Source organism: Balaenoptera physalus, assembly GCF_965194825.1.
Source record: "Balaenoptera physalus genome assembly, chromosome: 14".
NCBI classification, from domain to species: Eukaryota; Metazoa; Chordata; class Mammalia; order Artiodactyla; family Balaenopteridae; genus Balaenoptera; species Balaenoptera physalus.
In genome coordinates, this window is record NC_138893.1 from 83245500 (window position 1) to 83266236 (window position 20737).

At 44.2% G+C, this 20737-nt stretch overlaps 2 long non-coding RNA genes across 3 annotated transcripts in view; one reads left to right on the forward strand and one right to left on the reverse strand.

The window, feature by feature from the left end:
* The window catches only part of LOC309642865, a 34347-nt gene extending 13666 nt beyond the window's left edge, over window positions 1-20681 (reverse strand). The window contains exons 1-2 of one of the 2 annotated variants that reach the window (XR_014253412.1): window positions 16285-20681; window positions 186-10994 (exon numbers count right to left, since the gene is read on the reverse strand). This is a non-coding gene — a long non-coding RNA (uncharacterized lncRNA). Of the gene's footprint in view, window positions 1-185 lie in introns of both variants that reach the window. The other variant, XR_014253413.1, reaches the window with a different exon arrangement.
* Window positions 1-20737, forward strand: part of LOC309642871 — a 367193-nt gene that overhangs the window by 326931 nt on the left and 19525 nt on the right. The window lies entirely within an intron of this gene.

The following is a 20737-nucleotide window of genomic DNA, read 5'->3' on the forward strand; positions in this document are numbered from 1 at the left end:
GAGCCTGCGCATCTGGAGCCTGTGCTCCGCAACAAGAGAGGCCGCGATAGTGAGAGGCCCGCACACCGCGATGAAGAGTGGCCCCCGCTTGCCACAACTAGAGAAAGCCCTAGCACAGAAACGAAGACCCAACACAGCCATAAATAAATTTTAAAAAAAACAAAAAACAAACAAACAAAAAAAACCTTCCAGAAAGTAGGCATAGAGGGAACTTACCTCAACATAATAAAGGCCATATATGACAAACCCACAGCCAACACTGTTCTCAATGGTGAAAAACTGAAACCATTTCCACTAAGATCAGGAAGAAGACAAAGTTGCCCACTCTTACCACTATTATTCAACATAATTTTGGAAGTTTTAGCCACAGCAATCAGAGAAGAAAAAGAAGTAAAAGGAATCCAAATCAGAAAAGAAGTAAAACTGTCACTGTTTGCAGATGGCATGATACTATACATAGAGAATCCTAAAGATGGTACCAGAAAACTACTTGAGCTAATCAATGAATTTGGTAAAGTAGCAGGATACAAAATTAATGCACAGAAATCTCTTGCATTCCTATACACTAATGATGAAAAATCTGAAAGAGAAATTAAGGAAACACTCCCATTTACAACTGCAACTAAAAGAGTAAAATACCTAGGAATAAACCTACCTAGGGAGACAAAAGACCTGTATGCAGAAAACTATAAGACACTGATGAAAGAAATTAAAGATGATACAAACAGATGGAGAGATATACCATGTTCTTGGATTGGAAGAATCAACATAGTGAAAATGACTATACTACCCAAAGCAATCTACAGATTCAATGCAATCCCTGTCAAACTACCAATGGCATTTTTCACAGAACTAAAACAAAAAATTTCACAATTTGTATGGAAATACAAAAGACCCCGAATAGCCAAAGCAATCTTGAGAAAGAAAAATGGAGCTGGAGGAATCAGGCTCCTGGACTTCAGACTATACTACAAAGCTACAATAATCAAGACAGTGTGATACTGCACAAAAACAGAAATATAGATCAATGGAACAGGATAGAAAGCCCAGAGATATACCCACGCACATATGGTCACCTTATCTTTGATAAAGGAGGCAAGACTATACAATGGAGAAAAGACAGCCTCTTCAATAAGTGGTGCTGGGAAAACTGGACAGCTACATGTAAAAGAATGAAATTAGAACACTCCCTAACACAATACACAAAAATAAACTCAAAATGGATTAAAGACCTAAATGTAAGGCCAGACATTATAAAACTCTTAGAGAAAAACATGGACAGAACACTCTATGACATAAATCACAGCAAGATCCTTTTTGACCCACCTCCTAGAGAGATGGAAATAAAAACAAAAATAAATAAATGGGACCTAATGTAACTTAAAAGCTTGTACACAGCAAAGGAAACCATAAACAAGATGAAAAGACAACCCTCAGAATGGGAGAAAATATTTGCAAACAAATCAACGGACAAAGGATTCATCTCCAAAATATACAAGCAGTCCATGCAGCTCAATATCAAAAAAATAAACAACCCAATCCAAAAATGGGCAGAAGACCTAAATAGATATTTCTCCAAAGAAGATATACAGATTGCCAACAAACACGTGAAAGGATGCTCAACATCACTAATCATTAGAGAAATGCAAATCAAAACTACAATGAGGTATCACCTCACACCGGTCATAATGGCCATCATCAAAAAATCTAGAAACAATAAATGCTGGAGAGGGTGTGGAGAAAAGGGAACCCTCTTGCACTGTTGGTGGGAATGTAAATTGATACAGCCACTATGGAGAACAGTATGGAGGTTCCTCAAAAAACTAAAAATAGAACTACCATATGACCCAGCAATCCCACTACTGGGCATATACCCTGAGAAAACCATAATTCAAAAAGAGTCATGTACCACAATGTTCATTGCAGCTCTATTTACAATAGCCAGGACATGGAAGCAACCTAAGTGTCCATCGACAGATGAATGGATAAAGAAGATGTGGCACATATATACAATGGAATATTACTCAGCCATAAAAAGAAACAAAATTGAGGTATTTGTAGCGAGGTGGATGGACCTAGAGACTGTCATGCAGAGTGGAGTAAGTCAGAAAGAGAAAAACAAATACCGTATGCTAACACATATATATGGAATCTTAAAAAAAAAAAAAAAAGGTTCTGAATAACCTAGGGGCAGGACAGGAATAAAGACGCAGACATAGAGAATGGACTTGAGGACAAAGGGAGGGGGAAGAGTAAGCTGGGACGAAGTAAGAGAGTGGCATGGACTTATATATACTACCAAATGTAAAATAGATAGCTAGTGGGAAGCAGCTGCATAGCACAAGGAGATCAGCTCGGTGCTTTGTGTCCACCTGGAGGGGTGGGTTAGGGAGGGTGGGAGGAAGACGCAAGAGGGAGGAGATATGGGGATGTATGTATATGTATAGCTGATTAACTTTGTTATACAGCAGAAACTAACACACCATTGCAAAGCAATTATACTCCAATAAAGATGTTAAAAAAAAAAGAGAGAGAAAGGAGAAATAAACACTATCAGTCTATACATACAGTCCACACTCTGCATCCCACACATGCCCAGTAACAGGCAGAATGTGAACATGCTCATAGCTCTCTGACCACCAATAAGAGCATTAGTGCTTCTCCCTGAACACCCACAGGACCACGCATTTTCACTGATGACCTCGCAGAGGGAGTGGAAGGCTGCTCATCTTCAGGAGATTTGCTCAAACCTGGCCCTGGGAGAAATGGAGCCTGGGACCCAGTGGGGGTTGGAATCTATGCAAGACATCCAGGGAAGTTTCTGAGCCTGGCACCCTGTTCTTTCAGGCAGACCCAGATGAGGTATTTTTCTCATAATTATAACATTTATACATTTTTATTTTAAAATATTCAGACAATACAAAAAACTATGAAGAAAAGAATCAATAACCTATAGCATCCACATCCTAGTTATAATATGACCTAGAGTTAATAACATATTGGTGTAAATTCTCCCAAACTTTAAAATTCACATGTTATATCTATATCTAAGATGTGTGCATATAAACACATATGTATGCACACATCTTAGATATAATATATACCTGATTGATATATTTACTTATTTCCATTTCTTGTTAAATGCCTTTGGACTGGAGCTTTTACCTTTTAAAAAATTTTATTTTGAAATAATTTTAGATTTACAGAAAATTTGCAAGGAGAGAGTTCCTGTCTGAACTTCACTCACCTTGCCCTAATATTAACACCTTACATACACCTAAGAATGGTCCACTTGTCAAAACTAAGAAATTAACATTAGTACTGTACTATAAACGTAAATTCAGACATTGTTCAGATTTTTGTGTACTTATGTCCTTTTTCTGGTCCAGCATACCACATTGCATTGGGACAAATAAGTTTTCACAAATTTCACCTGCTTCTTAAGTTGCTCCCTTTCTTTCCCCACATGTAGCACTAACCTGGGGTCAGAGTGCCTTCCTTCATTTTTCTATCACCTTGCTTTCAGGCCAATCATTTGCTTTCCTTATGTGCTTCTCCATAGACTGCCTTTAGGGTCCCCATAGATATGAGGTCTCCATGAAGATTCATTTAGTCAGACAAATCCTGCTCACTGCCCCCTCTCTGAGTAGACTGATTCCAGGAGCCAGAGGTTTGCCCATCAGGAGACATCTCACCCAGGACAGGACTGGACCCACTGTGTTCTGGCTTCCTTCATTGTCCATCTTCCCTATACTTTCCACTGTAATTTCACTCCATGACTTCCCTGGGCATGTCACCTGGGGGCCTAACCCTTTACCTGCTTTCTCATTCATACAATCCCTGCATCACCTTAAAATGCCTCCAAGATGCCTGAAGCATTTTGTGATGATCTTCGTGGTCCTTCCTTTGAAATGTCTATCCAAACTTTATATAGCCACCAACTCTTCAGATCATTAGGGGAAGCTCCAGATGCCCTTATTTTCGACCATCTGTATGAAAAAAAATTTTTTTTATAAATTTATTTATTTAGTTTTTGGCTGCGTTGGTTCTTCGTTGCTGTGCGTGGGCTTTCTCCAGTTGTAGCGAGCGGGGTCTACTCTTCGTTGTGGTGCGCGGGCTTCTCATTGCAGTGGCTTCTCTTGTTGTGGAGCACCGGCTCTAGGCACGCGGGCTTCAGCAGTTGTGGCATGCGGGCTCAGTAGTTGTGGCTCACAGGCTCTAGAGCGCAGGCTCAGTAGTTGTGGTGCACAGGCTTAGTTGCTCCGCAGCATGTGGGATCTTCCCAGACCAGGGATCGAACCCGTGTCCCCTGCATTGGCAGGCGGATTCTTAACCAGTGCCCCACCAGGGAAATCCCTGTATGAAAATTTTTGACAGCAATTTTTTTTTGTCTCTGGCACAGAGAGTTGGGCAAATCTCTTCAGTTGATGGTACATCATTTCATCATTGGTAGGTAGGTGTCCTCTTTTATTCTTTTCCCATTCATTCCCCTAACCATTTATTTTTCTCCCCACCCTATAAAGGGCACTCACTATAATATGTGCAATGTACGTCCACAGGTATATAGGTATTCCTAAAAGATACATAGTGCTCTTTTATGGATAGATGTAACTTCAGTCTACGTAAATGTTATTGTACCATAGATCTTATTGTATTTCTTCTTTACATGACACATGTTTTTAAGATTGATGTGTGGCTCTAAGTACCTCTGGTTCATTGTGTCTGGTGGCTACACAGTACTTCCAAGCATGCATCTACACATTTCACTGCTTCATTTCTCCAGGGATGACACCCAGGTTTGCCTCCACACACAATCCACCGACAAATATACTTGTTTATGTTCCATTATGGGCCTGTTTGAGAGTTTTGGGCGAGCAATATACCCAAGAGTGGGATCGCTGGCTCTTTGGGTATAGCATATTTAAATTCATGAAATAGAGTCAGATGGCTTCTAGAATAGTTCTACAAGTTTATACTCCCACCAGCAATGGTTCCGTTTTCCCCACATCCTTGCCAATACTTGGTAAGTGATATATGACTTGTCTAATTTTTGCCAATCTAATGATGCAAAGTGATATCATGTTTTAATTTGCATCACTCAGAATGCTTCTAAGGTTGAGCATATCTTTACACACTTGCCAGCTCTTCTGATTTCCCTTCTATGATTTCCTAATTTATCCATTGCTCACTTTTCCATTGGATTTCTGGTCTTTTTTCTTGTTTATCTTCGGGAGTTTCCTGTACATTGCAGGTAGTAATCCTGAGTCTGAGCAAATCTGATTCCTAGATACAGACTGCTCCAGAAATAGGTTTTTTCAATTACTGTAAATATGCTTTTCCTCTTTACTATCCATTGATAAAGCCAACCACCGTTTTGTGGTTGAGCCACCGTCTGTGTTCTGTGAAATCCACAACTGTGATAAGGCCCTGTGCCATCAAGCAGCCCGGACTGACCCGGGCATATGAGTAGAGGAATGGCATGATTTCAGAAACCTCTGAACCTGCCCATGGCCTTGAGGGGTTAGATCTGCCACAGCTCTCATAGGCCCTGGGTAATATACAAAGCAAGAGAAACAGGCAGAACTGGGGAAGGCTGCTACCACTAGTGACTTAAGGACCCAAAGTTCACACATAAGTGTTCTTAGTCCATATGAAACTAAGCTGCTTTTTCTACAGTTTAAAGTTTCCATCTGCAATGTTGAATGAGAAACAAGAGTGAAGAGGGAAAGCAAGCTGTTGGGGTGTAAACTGCTTTACTCATGATGACGACAACCTCTGTCTGTTTGAAGTGAGCCTTGGCCAGACCTAAAAGGCTCTATTTTCTCAATAACCTGATACCAGCTTCTGTCACTAGCCATGGCAGCTGCACTAAGCTGTGGGCTCCCGTGTGTTATTTTTATCCCCAATACTCACTGAGACCCACTTGGTCACCAGTATGTTCAAAGAAGGGTTTGGGGGCCTGATGCTACCATCTACCTCACAGGGATAAATGCCACATGCACAAGAAGGATTTTCATTAACTGGCTGGGTAAGGCTCCCACTTGCCCTCAGAACAAGGTCCCTTAGTAAAAGCTGGATCACAGAACTCAGCCGTGGCCAGGAGGCCTCAGCAACTCTTCCTGACCTCTCTCTCTGAATCAGAGGGGTCATGACCAGCTGTATGGAGGAGGATGGCTGCCCTTCTCAGAGAGGCCAGGCCCTTTGGTGGTCACTATATGGAGAAAGGAGTCAGAAGAGAAGAAATTGAGTCATGAATCCCCACCCAGCAATAGAATATTTCTCTTCCTGGGTGCAGCCATCTTGCCTTCAGATCTGGACTTGCCTCCCTTCCTCAGCACCACTATCAGAACAGTTAAACCAGAGCATGGCATAAACAACCTTGAGGTCGTCAGATCTTATCTTCTTTGAGTCCCTTCTGATACCAAGGCCCTCGCACTGCCCGTTAGGCAATTCCACCTAGCTTCCCAGCCAGAGTTCTGAGCGCCACCTGATCCTTGGTCGCCCTTCACCCCCAACCCAGCAGAGGCCGCTAGAGTGATGCAGATGAAGCCAGAGTTGGCCAGAGCAGTGAAAGGAGGTCCCAGAGGCTGGCAGAATACCCTATCCTCTAGAAGCTCTGAGTCCAAGCACCCAGCTGGGACAAGCGCTCTGAGCCTCCTGCTTGGAGTTCCCCTTATCCTTCTCAGATGTGAAGATAGGGCCAGACTATTTCCATTTTATTATTTTTTAAAATATGTTTACTACTTCCATATTTTTTGGCTCCTGATGTTTTTTAATTGCCAAAAAATAGTTACTAAATTGTGGTCTATTTCAAATGTTTATACTTAGTAAATTAAAGCTTGTGACCCCCCCCCATACACACATACATACACACATATAATGGTGCAATTCACAAGCCATATGAAAATAATAATCGTTTACAGCACACTACAGCTGGTGATCTGGTAATGGGACAAGTTTGGGATGCATGTTTTCTGCTAATCCCAGTGAGTGAGGCTGAGTGCAGCTCTTTGATGGATCTAAAACCCCACACGTTTAAGGTCTGTATTTGAGGCCCTTCATAAACGTGAGGCCCTAGCTAAATGGCCACTTGTCCACTGTCCCCTCTCCACCCCCACCCTCCATGGACCAGGCCACAGTGAAATATGACACTAAGTGCAGAGTGGATAAGAGGAAGGTGGAGAGGGTTCAAGAGTTACTGGTCCCCCTCTTCCAGCTCCCAACCTGTCACCCTCAGTGGAGAAATGCTCTCCGCTGGCCGGAGGAGCATAGCTGGATGGCGAGGGGAAAGCTTCTCTGTACCTGGCTGTTCTCTGTACAAGCCTCCATCCCAAAGTCTCCACTCTGGTTCATTATTCCCTCCCCTTAGGCCCCAGACCCTTATCCTGTGTTTGTGTTGTTTTTGTCAAAGCAGGAAGTCTTCCTGGAAATATTCCAGAAATCCAGCATCCTCCTCCTAACCCAGGGGACACTGGCCTCATGTGCGCCCCACAACCGCACCTCAACTCTGGGCTAGAAAAATGATGCCAGAGCAACAGGAAGCCATCTTCCCAGGGACCCAGCATCTTGCCCTCAGGGTGAACATCAGCACTGGGCCTGCCTTGTCCCTCAGCAGCACTCAGAACAACTCCTTGCAGTAGAAAACAATAACCAGGGAGGGAAAAAAGTGAAGTTTTTTAAAGCAATTTGAAAAATGTGGAAGAGTGCTAGGAGGAAAGCACTAGCCCATGTTTCCACAGTGCTGCTCTTCCTCATGCCCCTTTTTTCCACCCAGGACCTGAAGGCTGAGCACCATGACTACCCAGCCAGATCTGCTGTGTCTGGTGGGTGCTCAGTCATTCAACCTCCACCTCCTTGTTCAGCTATTAGAATCCACATGTCATCTAGTTGTCACCAGAGATGATGAGGCTAATGTGAGTGCCTGGCAAGGCCACAGTGTGTTCCCTCCCCTGGGAAAGTTGCTTTGCAGACCAATAGCTCGGGTGTCAAGAGTCTGGGGATGCCATTCCTCTTGGATGCTCCTGGAAAAGGGGGGTTCTGTGGCCAAAATATATTTGGTGGGGCTTCATACACAGGTTCACAATCCTTTATCCACAATGTTGAAGTCCAAAAAGTCCTGAAAACCAAAAGCTTTTTCATAACTCAGGGACAGAACCTGACCTAAATTGATCTGTAAGTTTTCAGATTCTTTATTTAACCTACTTAGTGTGACTATCCAGAAGTTTTTCTGCAGAAATATGTGATTACAGGGCCTGTCCCACTCTGCTGGGGATGCTAGAGGATAAATAGCATATTCACCACATTACCTTATTGAAATCTGAAAAATTCTGAATTCCAAATACATCTCATCCCCAGGGTTTGGGGTAATGGATTGTGAACTGTATAAATGCCCTTATTGGACCTTTATTCTGAACATAGTATTTCAAGGGCTCTGAGAAGCCTTGTTGTAGACAAGAAACTAAGTCCACAGAGCATTCCCCAAACTTATTTGGCTACAAAAATCTTTGTTCCACTTAGTATCTACTAACACCTCCCGGAATTTCCATGTGGACACTTTGGGAAACACAGGATGTTTAGAAGAATTTAACTGTCTAAGAATGGACTCTCAGATGTAGGAAAAGGTGGATCTTCCTGAGCGCTCTTAGATCCTAGGCCCTAGGGACAACTTTTTCCTCCCTCTCAGGGCTAAGAGAGTGGGCAAGATGAAAAGCTATAATAGGGAAGACAGAGGCAAGACTTTGATGACTCATGTAGGCCTGGAACAGGGACAAGGTCTGCTGGAAAGCCCAATTAGGACAGACACATCTGTTGAGAGTCAAACCGCAGAGCCAGACAAGAACCAGGAGGGAAACAGTTAAGAGTTCAGGTAAAGATTGGAAACCGAGAGTTATGCAGGATCTAAAGCAGGGGTCCCCAACCACCTGTCCTTGGCCTGTTAGGAACCAAACCGGGCCGCACAGCAGGAGGTGAGTGGAGGGAGAGTGAGCCAGCAAAGTTCATCTGCCGCTCCCCGTCACTCTCCATCGCTAGCATTACCGCCTGAACCGTCGCGTGCATTACTGCCAGAACCATACCCCCACCCCTGGTTCGTGGAAAAATTGTTTTCCATGAAACCGGCCCCTGGTGCCAAAAAGGCTGGGGACCGCTGATCTAAAGCACTCAGGAGTACAAGTACCCAACACAAAACATCCTCGAAACTAAGGCAGTGTTTTGCCTCATCCTCTGAGTTTTTACATGCTTCCTATAAAGACCCCCTTTATAGGAGTCTGGAGTTTACAGGTAGAAAGACAAGGGAGGGCTCCTGGCCTGTGTGTTAAATCAGTGAATAGGCAGGTAACCCACCAAATATTCTCTCTTGACCCCGGTGGAAGGGATACTTGTGAGAATAGCATATTCAGGCAATAAGGTTTGCAATATTCTTCTTGTGTCTCTGGTCTCTTGGCTGCTGCTTGTTATCATTTGTTGAAATTATGCATTGACCAAAAATGTTGGGCTCCAATACCATGTGTCATCAGGATCAGAGCTGGGAGCCCTGGCCTATCAGAATAGGGTTGTGAGGAGGCAGTCATCTTGGCTAGTATCCCTTAACAGTCCTGGGTCTATCAGGTGGCGGGAAACTCTTCAGAGTTAGCTCTGGGTAACTCTAGGATAATTCATCATTGGTTTTCTCTGAACTCTTAAAACTGGTGCTTGGGAGCAGCAGGAGCATACTGGGAAAAGGATGTGTCCGGTCCATCCAGGGCTTTGTTGCCACTGACCCCTGTCTCTTGCTGCTGTAAGTACAGTATACACAAGTCCTTAAAAAAAAGTTTTTTCTAAAACTCTCACGCTCACCCTCTGGCTACCTCCCTATGTCTGCCCTTTACAATTCATTCTCTGTCTCAGGATTTCTCAACCTTGGCACTATTGACATTTGGGACCAGATAATTCTTTGCTGTGTGTGACTGTCTTTTGTAGGATGTTAGTTACCCACTAGATGCCAGTAGCATCCCCCTAGCTGTAACAGCCAAAAATGTTTCCAGACACTGCCAGATGTCTCCTGAGGGGCAAAATCACTCCCTGTTGAGAACCACTGCTCTATCTGAATGAGGAATTAGCATTGCAGACTGAGTGAGTGCCTCGGAGAGACCCCAGCTTTGCCCTGGGCTAGCTGTGTGCTGAGACATCTATAGTATTTCCTGTGTGACCCTGTAATGTTTCCCACTGAATTTAACCTCTCTAAGCCTCAGTTTCCTCACTCATAAAATAGAGAAAAAATAATGGTAAATATCTCAGGCTTGCTGGGAGGATTAAATGAAGAAACTTATGTAAAAAGATTATAGTGTTTGGCATAAAAGAGCATTCCAATACCTGTGGGTTATTATTAACCCCTGTCCCTAGGTGCTCCACACCTGCCTTCAAAGTGACCACTAACTGATCTTAAACTTGTTTATAAAACACTTCATGATCTGACCTTACCTCTTTAACTTCATTTCTCCAACACTCCCTCCAAACTCAACACTCCAGAGCTATCGAGTGCTTGCAATTCCAGGGAAGCAACCAAGATTTTTTTATGGCCCCTGCAGTCTTTGTACTTGTTGTGATGTTCCGTATGCCTGGTTCTCTCTTCTCCCCTGGCTAACTCCTATGTACACTTCGAGTCTCAGCATGGACAGCACCAGGTCCAGGAAGGCTTCCTCTCCCCGAGTCTGGCCAGAGGAGCCTTCTTTGCACCTTCCCCATCATCACGCTTCTGACATTGCGTGGTCATTGCCTGGTTCTCTGTCTCAATCACTCTCCCGACGGGGATCTCTGTGAAGCGAGGGATGCTGCATTGCTCTCTGCAGAGTCTCCAGTACCTAGTACAGTGCCTGATGTCCAACAGGATGCCATAGTGCTTGTCCAGTCAATGACTAACACTGTGAATTACTTTAGCACTAATATGGAAAAGGATTCTCTTTTTCTCTTCTTTCTGGGGTAAACATGTATTATTCTTTCTGTTTGAATAGGGAGTACTTGCAAATGGAACAAAATTTAAAAGTTATCAAAGAAGAGTAAGAGAGAAAAGTAAGGCTCCCTTTCCTGTCCTCCAACCACCCACTTTCCCTTCCTAGAGACAACTACAGTGCCATGCAACCTTCCACAGATGTCCAACTATGCATTTTAAACAGAGCCTTTGTAATGTAGCACTGTCAGGACTCCAACCTGGGCAATAGGCAAGAGTCCTCCTGATTCCCCAAATCCCACTTTCCATACTCAAGAAAATTGTCTCATTGGGTGCAGGAAACAAACTTTAGACTCTCCTCAAAGGCAGCAAGGTAGAAGGTGGGAAAATCTGGTAGATCCCAGCATGCCCACCACCCTCAAATCTCCTAAACTGTACAAACACACACACACACACACAGTAAAAGCAGAAGTGTGGGGATGCTCTAGGGGACCTTCCCTGGTGCGGTCACCTGCAAAGCCCCACCCTCTCCCTCACTATCTTGAGAAATCTGAGTGAGGGGGAGGGCCAGGCCCAGCTTCAGGCTTCCTCCTCTCTCCCCAGTAAGAGGAAGCAAGTTCGATGCTTAGTCACTTCCCATTGGGTTGGGCTTTACCTGGGGGTCTGAGTCACACACAGGTGCCTGGGAGGGAAAGGTGCTGCCCAACATGACACAGCTGCCTGCCCAGGAAGGAGATTAGCCGTTGGGGGTTGCAGGGACCACTACAAGTCTGATTATGGATGCTAAGAACGCCTGCTCTACGAGGGACTTTGGAGTCCCAGGCCAGGGGCAAGGCCTTAGGATAGAGAATCAAGAATCTGGGGCTCCTTTGCCTGTCTATGTTCCAGGCACTTGGTGGGCCCTCAGTAAATGTCATTTCCCTTCTCCTCTCTCTGAGTAGAGGAGAAAGTCCAGGGCCTGAGGAACACCAATAAACATGTGACTGACCAAACATCTCAGCCACGCCAGGGACTTCCTGGAGCCAGCCAGACATGACCAACCCAGCCCTGGGAGAAGCTGGATTGCAGACTGGGGACCTTCACCTCTGCTTGACTTTCAGTGTCCCTGAAGCAACTGTTTCCACTCCCATTAAGCTGTGCTAACTATAGTAGGCAAATAGTGGCCTCCCAAAGATGTCAACATCCTAATCCCTGGGACTTATGAATATGTTACCTTATATGGCAAAGGAGACTTTGCAGATATGATTAAGTTAAGGATCTTGAGATGGGGAGATTGTCCTGAATTATCCAGGTGGACCCAATATAATCACAAGGGTCCTTTAGACGGAAACAGAAGGACCAGAGTGAGAGGAAGGGATGTAATGAAGGAAGCAGAGGTCAGAGTGTTATGGGACCATGAGCCAAGGAATGTGGGCAGCCTTTAGAAGCTGGAAAAGGCAAGGACATAGATTCTACCTAGACCCTCCAGTCCTGCTGATTCATTTTCGACTTTTGACCTCTAGAACTGTAAGATAATACATTTGTATTATTCTAAGCTACTATATTTGTGGTCCTTTGTTACAGCAGAAATTGGAAACTAATGTAGATTTTGGTACCAGGAGTAGGGCACTGATGTAACAAATACCCTAAAAACTAAGTGGCTTTGGAATTGGGCAGTAGGCAGTGAATGGAAGAATTTTTAGAAGTATGATAGAAAAAGCCTAGGTTGTCTTGAACAGCCTGTTAGTAGAACTATGGATGTTAAAAACTCTACTGGTGAGGGATAAGAAGAAAGTGAAGAGCACAGTAGAGAAAACTTATATTGTTTTAGATAATATCTAAATCATAAACAGAATATTTGTAAAAATATGGACATTGAAGGTACAGCTGGTGAAGGCCTGGAAGTGAGGAATATTTTATTGGAAACTGGAGAAGGGGGTGTCTTTGTTATATAGTGGCAGAAACTTAGCTGAATTGTATCCTATAGTTTTATGGAAAGCAGAACTTGTGAGGAATGAACTTGGGTTTTTAGCTTAGGAGATTTCCAAGCAAAGTGTTGAAGGTGCAATCTGATTTATGTTTGATCTTTATAGTAAAATGTGAGAGGAAAGAAGTAAATTGAGGGAAGAACTCTGAATAAAAAGGAACCAGAACTTAGTGGTCTGGGAAATTCTCACCCTATCCAGATTGGAAAAGATGTTATAATTAGCAGATTCACTCTCAGGAAACAATACTCTAGAGAGAAAGTCAAATCTGTGGCTGGACGACCTTCTGCTAATACAAAAAGTCAGAGCATTTATTACTACAAAATGCTCTTACAATGGATTGGGCATGTTACTCATGGATCCCCAACAACCATCTCAGCAGAATCCAGAGATAGAGATGGGATCATCCATGAAAAATCTGTGGAGGAGACTTTTATCTAATGGAGTGAATGCCTATGACATACATGGGAGACCCACAAGGTTCTTAAGAATTTTATATCAGTAGAAACTGATTTGGACTGAATTTGGACTGAAAGTGACAGAGAAACAAAATGAAAGAAGATTATCAGACTCTCAACATTCCACAGGCAGGAAACAGGGTGATAAAAGTTCTTGCTGCAAACATAAGTTACCCTTCAAGTAAAAGGAAGAATGACTCTGAGAGAGGAGGGGCAACCCCAGAGGACAGAGCCTTGGGCCACAGAGGATTATTCTCAGTCCTTGAAACCTAATGGAGTTTGCCCAGCAGTATTTTGACATTTCTTGGGACCAGTGACTTCTTTTTTCCTTCCATTTTCTCCCTTTTTAAATGAGAATGTCTATAACTATTATCCTATGCCTATTCCTAGAAGCAGATAACTTGCTTCTTGAGTTTCACACGTTCATAGATGGAGAGAACATGGGTCTTAGGATGGATTATATCCAGTGCCTCACTCATACCTTATTTAAGAATATTTAGATGATGAAAGTTGGGGCTTTTGAGGTGATGGGATTTTAGGCTTTGAGTTCATGCTCTAATGGGTCGAGATTTGGGAGGATGTTGGAATGGGGGTGAGTGTATTTTGCATATGTGATGATTGTGAATCTTTGGGGGCCAGAGAGCAGACTGTTGTAGGCCAAATAATGACCCTCAAGAATATCCACATCCTAATCCCTGGAATCTATGACTATGTTAGCTTACATGAAAAAAGGGACTTTGCAGATGTGATTAAGTTAAGGATCTTGAGATGGGGAGATTATTCTAGATTATCTGGGTAGGACTGACATAATCACAGTGTATAAGGGGATCTTTGTAAGAGGGAAACAGGAGAGTCAGAGTGAGAGAGGGCGATGTGATGCCAGAAGCAAAGGTCAGAGTGATGTGGAGTCATGAGCTAAGGAATGTGGGTAGCCTCTAGAAGCTAGAAAAGGCAAGGAAATGGATTCTGCTCCCCTAGAATCTCCAGAAGGAATTCAGCCCTGCTGACCCATTTGGGATTTATGACCTCCAGAATTGTAAAATAATGCCTTTATGTTATTTTAAGTCACTAAATTTGTGGTAATGTGTTACAGCAGCAGTAGAAAACTAATACACTAACACTTTTCCTACACCAAGCTCCACACCACTCAAGCCAACCTACTCCCCCTCCCACCTGAGGCCCTTCCCACCTTTTTATCTCCTCCCGATTTCCAACTTGACATTTCTAACCTCCCCCACAGGATTCCACCAATTGTTTCCTTGGCACTCCTTTGCTTTCTCTTGTTTCCTGATTCTTCCCAGATCTGCATCATCCTTTAACCTGATGGTTCTTAACCCTAACGATACATTAAAATCACTTGGGTGGGGTGGGAGGGACGACTTGTATAAAATATTGAAGCTCCATCCCAGACCAATTAAATCAGACTCTCTGGAGGTGGGGTTCAGATATCAGGTCACTGTTAAAGTTCCCCAGGTGATTCTAACATGCATCCATCATTCAGAATGCCTGCGGACCTGTTGCTCCGGGGTTATCAAACTTTCACACGCGTAAGAATCACCTGGAGAACTCTGAATGTGGCTGCCAGGTCCTCAGGTCCAGAGATTTGGGGTCAATACATCTGATACTCAGATCCTGCTTTTCTAACAAGCTCCCCAGAAGTTCAGATGCAGGTGGCATTTGGAACTTTGAGAGACATTTCCACAGCCTTCTGTCTGCTCCCTCCCCAGGAGACTCAGCTAACTGATAAAATGAATTCCTTAGATCAGTGATTCTCAATCTTTGATGAATACCAGAATCACCTAGGGAGCTTGCTAAAAATACAGTTGCCCAGATACCAATCCAGTTTTGTTTAACCACGTTATGGTTAACAAGCTCCCCAGGTGGTTCGGTGTGCAGACTGAAGTCTGAGAATCAATGCCTTAGATGGGTGGTTCTCAAACTTGAGTATGTAACAGAATCACCTGGAGGTCTTGTTAAAACACAGATTGCTGGGCCCCACCTCTAGAGTTGCTGATTCAGTAGGTTTGAGTGGGACCTGATAATTTTGCACTTCTAACATGTGCTAGGTGATCTGAAGTTGCTGATTTAAGGACCGTACTTGGAGAGCCACTGCTTTAGATGGATGTTCTAAGCAAAGTGTTTATCCCACCCCGTGCCTCTGTCCATCCTTCCTCCTCATTCTCTCAGCCATGAAGTAGTCCAGCTAAGGAGAGAGAAAGGGCCAAGGTAAATGCCTGAGGGAGTCTTGATGTGATGGGGCTACAAGAAGGGGCGGCTGTCAGAGCAGGACTTCTGGTAAGCTTACCATTGGGGCATCTGGCAGAATTCTAATAGCTCTCCAAGGCCAGGGATGGTGGCCAAATTCCAGTGGAGAATAAAAGTGATCTGATCGATAGCTGGTAACTCCACATATATGTCCAGCTCCCCTGGGGCTCAAAAGCTTAGAGTTCCCCAGGCACAGCCTCTCAGCCTGTGACGGAAAGAGGTATACAGGTGTAGTGAGGAGTAAGAGAAAATCTGAGGTAGGGGCTGACCCATGTCACCAGGCTAATCAGGGGGAAAGCCCAACTGGAGCTAGAGTCCTGTTCACCCGTGGCACTGACGCCAGCTCTGGAGAGAGAGAGCTAAAGAGACTGCAGAGCGAGGATGAGAAGAGCCAGGTGAGAAAGGAAAGTCATTCCCTTTCCTTTATATTCAGAGGGAGTGAGAAAGTAAAGGCAATTGGCAGACCACAGAAAAGGGGGATGGAGGGATTGGGTTGAAAACACCATCAGCCAAAGTTCTTACAAAATCGACTTCACCTTCACACCCTGCATGCAGAATTTGGTTATGTGCCAAGTGCATATGATCTTCCCGAACACCAGAAGTCATGTCTCAGTTCTAGGAAGCCATAAGGCAAACAGCTAGATACAGCATCTGCTAATCCCCTTATACATACCACAGACCCATCCACCAGTTCACTGACAGTGCATCACAGGACTGGGAGGTTTTGGAGAAATTTCTTCAGTCAGAACCACAGTCACAGGGCTGAACAGACCTGGGATGTTTAGGAAACAAGCGTCAACCCCCACAGGTTTGGATGACATCACCACTTGGTGATTATGGTGATGAGGATTTTTCCAATTGAGTGGACAGAGTCACATAGGCCATCATCAGCAGGTCTAGCTTGCCCTGTAGATACTGATCCTCAAAATTGCACCAGTAGTAACTCTAGTTCGGTCAACTACCTACTAGATATGGCTTTAGGGAAATCACTTACAGTGAAACCTCAGTTTCTCACCTGTAAAATTACGCAGTATCTTACTTATCCAAAGGCAGGAGGCTAAACCAAATGATACATCCTTCTCCTCCTTTCACCCCATCCAGACTCCAAGTCTATCCTATCCCCCCCAAATCTCCCATATCTGTACCCTCCCCTCCCACATCACTGCCACTGCCCTGTTTCAGACACTCTTCAGCTCCTACCTGGCTAATTGTACTAGTCTCTGAGCTGGTTTTCCCTGCCCATAGTCTCATCTAGGCCAAAGAATCTTCTTTTACTCAAATCTTTCACACTGCTGTCACATGCTCCAAACTTTCTAATGACTCCCCATTACAATAAAATCCAAAGTCCTTCATGTGGCAGGCAGGGTCCTCTAGGCCCTCAGGTTTCAGCTCTCGGCAATTCCTCCAGCCAAATTGCCTCTCTAACATTGGCCCTGTATAGCCCATCCACTTGAACTACGTGCAGTTCCTTGAGGGCTCCATGCATTCTCCTTCCTCTTTACGTTTGCACATACTGTTTCCTGTACTCAGATTGTCATTTGTCCCTTCCATATTTGCCCTTTGAGACTCCACTGTTAGCCCTCCATGCCCATCTCACACATCTTCCTCATAGCTGTGCTCTCACTGTAGTCTGTTCATTTGCTTGTCTGTCCGTCACTTTACCTTTAGCCCATTGAAGCTGAGACTGGGGCTTTCATCTCTACACCCAGTACACAGCACAGTGCCAGGCCCATGACCAACTCTCGATAAATGTTTGTTAAATGAGTGAGTGAAATGAGTGAGAATAAACCAATGAATCAGTGAATATCTTGAGTCCTCTCTCAGCCCCCAAACCTCACCAAATTGGCTGTAATGCCCTTCATTTAGAAGTCCTTTTAAAAAATGTAAACTCTTTGGGCTGGTAGCATATTAAAGTTAATGAGTTATTTTAGACCTTAACAAGGTGGTCAGGCAGAACAAGGGCACCAAAAAAAAAAAAAAATGCCTGAGGAAAAGAGGTATAAGGGCAATGGTGGAGAGGGCACCAGAGAGAAATTTCACCCCCATTTCCTTTTAAATGCAAATAATACTGTCTCATATGTACGTATAGATTACAAATAACTTTCACATACTTTATGATGCCTCAATCCAGAAAGGTAGGTTGGATGGGTGTTATTAACTACATTGTACATAATCTCTCTCTTGGAGAGATTTGCAATACCACAGGAAATGGCTTATGACAAAATATGACAAAAGCAAAGGACAGGATACAAAATTATGTATAGAGTGTGAACACAACTATGTAAAAAAGAAGCAGAGAAAAAATGGAAACATCAGAATGCATTCATTCAGTAAACATTTATTAAATATCTGCCATATTCTAGACATCATGCTTGATGCTGGGGATTTAGTGGTGATCAAAACACACTGTCAGGACTTCCCTGGTGGTGCAGTGGTTAAGAATCTGCCTGCCAATGCATGGGACACAGGTTCGATCCCTGGTCCAGGAAGATCCCACATGCTGCAGAGCAACTAAGCCCGTGCACCACAAACTACTGAGCCTGCGCTCTAGAGCCCGCGAGCCACAACTACTGAAGCCCGCGTGCCTAGAGCCCATGCTCTGCAGCAAGAGAAGCCAAAGAGAAGCCACCACAATGAGAAGCCTGTGCACCACAATGAAGAGTAGCCCCCACTCGCCACAGCTAGAGAAAACTGGAGCACAGCAACGAAGACCCAACGCAGCCAAAAATAAATAAATAACTAATTTAAAAACCCAAAATAAACCACACACTGTCCCTCATGGAGGTTACATTTTGGTGGGGAAAAGCAAACGTTAATCAAATAGTGATGCAGCAGAAGTAAAATTGCAACAGTGACAAGTGCATCAAAGAGGTGATACATAGTGTAATGAGACTGTAGACAAAATAGTGAGACCTTCTATAGTTAGAGGCAACCCAGGAAAGACTTCCTTGGCAAAGAGATCTCTGAAGCATGAGGAAGAACTTAACCAGTCGAAGAAAGTCCCACTCAGAAGGAACATGACTAACAAGGGCCCTGTGCTGAGAGAGGAACTGATGAGTAAGAGAATGGCTGAGTAGGGCAAGCCTGGGAGAGGTTGGTGCCAGGTGGAGCTAAAGAGGAGGTAGGGGCTGGACCCTGCCCAAGCTAGCCAGCCAGGAGCAATGGGAGTTATTAAGCACATTTGCATTTTCAAAGATTTCTTGCTTCAGATGAGCAGAATGGATTGGTGGGGGTGTGGGGGGAGTGAAAAGAGAGATAGTCAATGGGGGAGGCCAGTTGGGAAGCTATTGTGGTGGTCTAGGCAAGAGTTGATGGTGGGATGAGCTCAGCTAATGGTGGTGGTGAAAATGGAGAGACATGGATGACCTCAAGAACTCTTAAGCAGGGCTTCCCTGGTGGTGCAGTGGTTAAGAATCCTCCTGCCAATGAAGGGGACACGGGTTCGAGCCCTGGTCCGGGAAGATCCCACCTGCCACGGAGCAACTAGGCCCGTGCGCCACAACTGCTGAAGCCCACGCACCTGGAGCCCATGCTCCACAACAGAAGAGGCCACCACGATGAGAGGCCTGCACACCGCTGCGAGGAGTGGCCCGCGCTTGCCGCAACTAGAGAAAAGCCCACGCGCAGCAACGAAGACCCAACGGGGCCAAAAATAAATAAATAAATAAAATAAATTTAAAGAACTCTTAGGCAAATTGCCAGGATTTGGAGATGGATGGGATGGTAGGGGGTGTGCGGTGAAAGGAGAGAAGCATCTGGATGACTCTTAGGTTTCTGGATGTGAATGGAAGTGGTGCCATCACCCGAGACAGAGAGTAATGGAAGAAGCCCGTCGGGTTGGGGCCTGAAGACAGGGCTGGTTCGGAGCAGGTTGAGTTTGAAGTGCCCTATATGTGAAAACCAAAAGAGGACGTCAAGTAGACAATGGAAAGTAAGGGTTTGGATCTCAGAGGAGAGGTCTGGCTGGAGATAATCATTGTAAATCAACTGTTGATTGATGGTAATTTAAGCCTGGGTGTGAATAAGACTGTGTGGGAGAAAGTTTAGGGTGGGAAGAGGAGCTGGTCTAGGGTCTGGTCTTGGGGAGCCCAATATTCAGGGCTAAGTAAAGGAGGTTGAGATGGCAAAGGAGACCCAAGAAGCTAGAGATGTTAACAATGGCTGGGGGGGTGAAGAGGGGATGAATTGGGAGATTGGGATTGACATATATACACTACTATGTATAAAATAGGTAACTAATGAGAGCCTACTGTATAGTACAGGGAACTCTACTCAATACTCTGTGGTGAACTAAATGGGAAGGGAATCTAAAAAAGAGTGGATATATGTATACATATAACTGATTCACTTTGCTGCACAGCAGAAACTAACACAACCTTGTAAAGCAACTATACTACAATAAAAATTAATTTTAAGAAATGGCTGTGGAATGCTATGGAAGCATTTTACTTTTATAGTTACTTTTACAATTGGGTGGAAATTTTTAGTTCAGAGAAAAAAACTTTTTATGTCTCCTTGACCTTAATTAACCTTCTAGATTTACTACCTGAGGGCAAGAAGTGATATTCAAAATATTTAACTAGCAGGACTTCAGAGTACCAACACATGGAAGGCAGCTGGAGGAGGGAAGGAATCTCAGAGGCCCCTCCTAGGGGCCCTCTGCCAGGCATTAACCCTGTGGTTGCTGGATTATGAAGAACTGGAAAGAGGCTGAGTGGCAGGGGACCATGTCAGGGGTGGGGTGTGTGTGGATCTTGGGACATCAGTGTTTTAGAGACTGAGCAGTACTGGCACCTGCTACTAAGTATCAGCCCTGCCTAAGGGTCCTCACCTGCTGGATCCCAGCAGCTCCTTACCCCCACCCCTACTCCATGCTTGCTCACTGCCCCTCCAACTCTTTCCTCTACCACAACAGTTTATTCATCACTTCTTGAGAACACCTTGCTTTTCTTTTCATGCCTTCATTATCTTCCCTATGCCTGGAATGCCTTTCTCCTCCTTGTTTGGCAAATTTCTTTGCATCTTTGCAGGCCCAGGTAAAATATCACCTCCTCTGGAAAGTCTCCCTTGATTTGCACACATTTATACATACTTTTATTATAGCAAAAACATTACAATTTTTATCA